This window comes from Paramormyrops kingsleyae, chromosome 22 (assembly GCF_048594095.1).
Source record: "Paramormyrops kingsleyae isolate MSU_618 chromosome 22, PKINGS_0.4, whole genome shotgun sequence".
Classification (NCBI taxonomy): Eukaryota; Metazoa; Chordata; class Actinopteri; order Osteoglossiformes; family Mormyridae; genus Paramormyrops; species Paramormyrops kingsleyae.
The window spans coordinates 20,287,906-20,293,430 of record NC_132818.1 but is presented as its reverse complement, the minus strand read 5'-3'; positions in this window follow the sequence as shown (position 1 = coordinate 20,293,430).

The window sequence follows — 5,525 nt, the reverse complement described above, 5'->3', positions numbered from 1 at the left end:
GTCATCAGGAAATCGTGCTACACAAAGGTTTTTTTTTTCTTTTTTGTCAAATGCTAGTCGTGCGGTCTGCTTTCTGTTATGTTACAGTTGTCTTTGCCCCTCCCTGCCAGCTACAAAACGTCTCAGACTCAATATATCAGGCATACATTGTTAAAGAACTCTTCCTGCTTCATTCGTGCAATATAAAATTCAAGATTAAGTTAAATCTTAGGAAATAATACGAAGTCTAACACAAAACCCTTGTACAGTGACTGTGCACATTTTATTACGTGTATTATGCATGTTACATGTATAGTAAATTATGAATCTTTATCCAAGATACTAAGCTTTAAAGTTTGCCAAGTTCAAGGTCATAAGGCCACACATTAGAACTTCAAAGGTTGTGACTGACTTATGTAGGGTGATCGCTGTCATAAGACCACTGACACCTATGCCTCCAGACCCTTTGAAGTGGAACTTTAAAGTACGTGTAGAATTACACTCAACATCAGTGTTTATATATATATATACACACAAAATATATATAATAATATATTTATATTATATCTGACAGGACAGTCTCGCTACGATTAATGTCAGAGGATGAAAAAGGGTATAAAGTGCACTTTTTAAAATTCAGATTTATAAAAAGGCCACTCTCACCCAGGAAGGGTGCGAGTGTAGAAGAGCAGAGAAACTGATCAGAGCATTGAGATCCTGAGGGATCTGGAGGTGGAGATGCTGCACAGATCAGCTCATATCGAATGGAGACAGATGAGTGGTTTGGGTAGTTTAAGGATAGTACTTGGATGGATCCCAAGGGGATGTTCCAGGTATATCCTACTGGATTGGGGCCTCGGGGGAAAATATCTTCCAGCTGGCTTAGAAGCGGCTTCGGAACAGAGAAATGTGCGAGTGTCTTATGCAAGATGAGAATTGGCTGTCTCTCTGTATGTGTCACGTCTGATGGGGGAGGCGCAACCCAGAGGCAACGTCAGGCTGAACTAACGAAGTGGAATACGGCAATCAGAAGACAAAGGATCACCAGGGTTCTAAAACGCAGAACCGGGAGGAATGACAAAACCGGAGCAGGGAGAACCGGAATTTGGCACGAAAGGGAGACTCTGGGAGCAGAAAACAGCAATAACAGCAACGATGACCGAGCTGGGGAACAGAGTGAGGGCGGGCACACACACACACTACTTACCACTGTTACCAGGGACTAACAAAGGCAGGTGTGGGTGATTGTAACGTTGGACTGAGAATAATTAGGTGGGATGGCCAGCACCCTCTACTGGTCAAACATGGACGTGGCGGAGGCAGATCGTGACAGTAGATACCAGAAAGTAAAAACTAAAATTGACCCAGGTTTGATTTAATGTCAGGATGCTTGATTTTGATAAAGACACAAGAAATATCAAATCATAATCTTTAACAGTTTTGGTATATACGTGTTGGGGTTCTCACTGACCTGGTCAATGGGGATTTCACTTTCATTTCCACAGCAGATTTAGCACCATTGCTTGTGGGATTTCCCTACAAAGATGGCAAGGGGGTGCAGTGGTTAGCATTGATTCCCCACACCCCGGGGTCCTGGGCTCAGATCTCTGCACGGGTTCTATGTGTGTGGAGTTTGCATGTTCTCCCTGTGTTGTCATGGGGTTTCCTCCAGGTACTCTGGTTCCCACAGTGCACAAACACGCTGATGTTGCCCTTCGGTGTATGTGTGTGAGTGTGTCCTGCAATGGGTTGGTGTCCCATCCTGGGCTGTTCCCTGCCTTGTACCCATACGTTCTAGGCTACCTGAGAACCTGAATCGGACAAGAGGTTACTGAAAATGGATGTCCTGAAAACCTTTTCGAGCTTTATTTTGGTATGTAGTTTAGCTGGGCTTTTTGTAGGCTTCTGTGAGAGAATGAGAGTAAAATTGACCAGTACTGCAGCTGAAGAATCATTGCGTTTCAATTTATAATTCCAGTGTGTTGTTTGGCAACAATGCACAGCTTGGAAAAAAAGGAAGAAATATCCTTGATCTTTGTAAAAAAAAAAATTATTTCAATGTCATGTGACATTTACGGTCAGAGAAATAATAAGCTGAATCTGAGGTGTTCTGGGCCCAGTTTTATCAGTTTCTTACCTGCCGGCACCTACTCTCAGAAAAATTCATCAATAGTCTGCTTACAAGGCAAGCAGGGGGCGCTAATGGTTCCACCAAAGAATTAAAACCAGTAAAGGGTGTAAATTTGAGAGTCCAGAATACAAAGGCAAATGAAATAACAAAGCGTTTTTCATAATGACCACAGTAGGGAAGAGCAGGTATAGCTAAATACAGAGAAAGTAGCCAAGTTAGAAAAATGACTCGCAGTGAAAGGATGCCAGTGGGGTTAGGGTTTAATCTGTGGGAAGCCAGGTAGCATAAAAAGTAACTGGCAAATCTGAGCAACTGAGTGCCAGTTATTAGGCTGTGAATCGAAGGAGGCTACAAACGATGGTTTGGATATCAATATACGAATGAAAGCAGTGAATGCAGGTTGAAATTGCAGACAATGAGACAAATAAACAAAATATTCAGAACAATTTCCAGTTAGCATTGTTATAGAAGGAGCAAAGGATTTCAAAATGAATGTAATGCTTAGTAATTCAAAAGCAATATCAGCATTTTAAAAGCTTTCTATACAAATTCTCCAGCCAACAGGTTTCATTTTAAACAGGGACAAAGATTTTTTCCCTACATAGTTGTCCTTAGAAAGAACAGGTGCAAGGCAGGGAATGACCCAGGTCTGGGCGTACACTGCATTCACACCTACTGCCAGTTCAGCAGCATGTTCTTGGACTGTTGGGGGAACTAGAGAACCTAGCAGAAACCCCACGAGGGGAACACATGCAGACTCCATGCACATAGAGCCATGGAGGAGATTCGAACCCTGGCCTGCTTACCCTGGCACCACAATGACACCCCAGGCAAATCTGTACCCTGCATGTATTTTCCGCACATTTCCATGTTCAGCGGTGCGCTGTGCACCCCAGCCGTTACTCCTCACTAAACCAGGGCTGCCGAAGCTGTCGATTAGTCGGTGGAGGAACGCCGCAAAGTCAATTGTGAGATGATTAGTGGGTAATACTCGCCGTTGGCATGTACTGAGGGGAGTCCAGCCCCCGCACCCCATTCTGGCTCCGCCCCTGCTGAGGGGGGTCTGAAGCTCCAAATTTTTTTTTGATGTTCTGAGGCATGTCTGCACAAGGATCATCAGAGGGGTCATCAGAGAGCGATTCAGCTTTAGCATTTGCATTTTCCTGGGCTATGTTGAGGCATGCCCCCCCCCCCCCCAAAAAAAAGAAAAAAAGACCAGTGTTTTTGAAGATCAATTTGAAGATCAATTACACCATTCACAATGACACCTAACACTAAGATGTTGCTAACCAACGAATAAATGACCTTCTAACAGAACACGCACGGGATAAGTTTAACTTCCTTGGGTTGCTGCCATTCAAACTGTAGGGGGGAACATTACTATTCATTGTTGATATCATAGAAATCTACATGCTGGAAGCAATTAACGTTTTGTTAAATAATACATCTAACATTTTTGTTCTGAGCAGGTTCTGATTGAAGAACGTGGGACTTTTGCAAACATTTTAGGCCATGGTACTGGAAAGGGTTGCATAATTTTAATGTTTACTCAGGTTTTCTAATATGCCTTGTTCTTTAATAGCACTGAAACGGTGACTTATTTTTATAGACGGAGCTCATGAAAGGGGGGGGTATATTTCCCAGCTCTGCTGCTGGCAGCCCATTGTCTATTCATGTTTTTTTTTTCCAGTTGGGGAGTTAATAATTTGCAGTGATTCAGCTGTTAGTCAAATGAATTAAACAGTTCATAGAACCATAAAAACAGTCCAATGGATATGGCCTTTAATTGTGTTATTTATTTATTTATTGCAGCTTTTGTCCCCTGACCGATCTCACTCTATTGTACTACATTGACTTCTCAAAACAAGAATGACTTTCAACACGGCGAGCGTCTCTTTCCCACGTAGCGTGCGGCACCGTTTGAGGACATGTTCTTTGTGTTCTTCCTCTAATCTCCTGTCCACGCCGAGCTCAGACAGACGTCGGTAAAACCATTTTAGTGGAGATCATGATTCCAGTGGCGTTCAGTTGCTGGTGAGGGCTTGTTTGTCATGGGACTGTTTTTATTCCAATTAGAAAAGTTAATTCCAGGAAGTTAGGGTGGCTCAGTGGGTCACCTCACACCTCCAGGGCTGCGGAGTAAAAGCGTGCCCCCACCCTAGTGTGTGGGGAGTTGGGGGTGAGAGCGTTCTCCTCGTGTTGTGTGAGTCTCCTCCTGTGGCCCATGCAGTTAGGCTAATTGCACTGCCCACCAGTGTTGTGCAAGTTCCTGAAAATTAGTAATTAGTCACAGTCACTAGTTCAAGAATTCATTACAAGAAGTTTTATTTGTCACATGCACAGTTATACATACAACATGGAGTGAAATGTAACCCTTAATCACTCCTCAGACTGCGCATTGCTTTAAATTAAATCAGATAACTAAAAACTAAAGATATGCTTAAATCTAACAAATATATCAACAACAAATAAACAATATGTACTACAAATAAACAATATGTACTACAAATGAACAATATGTATTCAAATAATTAAGATACAAAGTGTCATTGTGCTTTGTAGAACAGATGTGCAAATGTCATTCCAGTGGATACATCTGTAGGACAACAATGACAGTATAATACTGCTATGAATTAGCGGTAAATTACAAGCAGAATGTGAGCGAATGGATCTGAATTGAAATACACAATGAAATACACAGCTACTTAATTCAAAAGTAATTTGAAAAAGTAATTTGTAAAAGTCACAATTACTGCATAATTAGTTACTAGGGAAAGTAACTTTTGTGTTGCCTCAAATCTCTTATTAATGCATACATAACTCAGACAGCACACAAATGCCATCAAGTCATTGATTTAAGATCGGAATGTTGTTAAATGATGGCAGTTCATTTAGGCCTATTAACAATACTTAAATTAATATGTACGCTAATGCGTGTTTCAGTGCCATGAAAAGGCAATTGGTTACATTACTCATTATCGCCAAAAGTAGTGGAATTACAGTAATGTGTTACTTTGTAACACTGTTGCCCGCACTGTATGGCTGTGTGTGTACATCATCCTGTCCAGAGGGTGACCCAGTCCTTTCCCCTGTGCTGCCGGGGATAGGCTCAGGGTGACCCTTACCAGAAAAAGCAGCTAAAAGATGAATCAATTTTAGTATTTATTTTAAATGCAAAAATAGTCTCAAGTAATCTTTGCATAAGAGGATCAAAACAAAGCAGTTCCCAAATGACATCCATTCCCTAAGTAGGTCATAACAATAGTAATGTAGTACATAATAACAAATATTATGATACAGTAATAATTAAAGTAACTAGATATAGTGCTAAGGCCACACAATATTGTCACATGCATCACAAAGTAGTGCATTGTAATTAACCCGAATTTGTCTGGGTTTTTGGTCGTCCATTCGT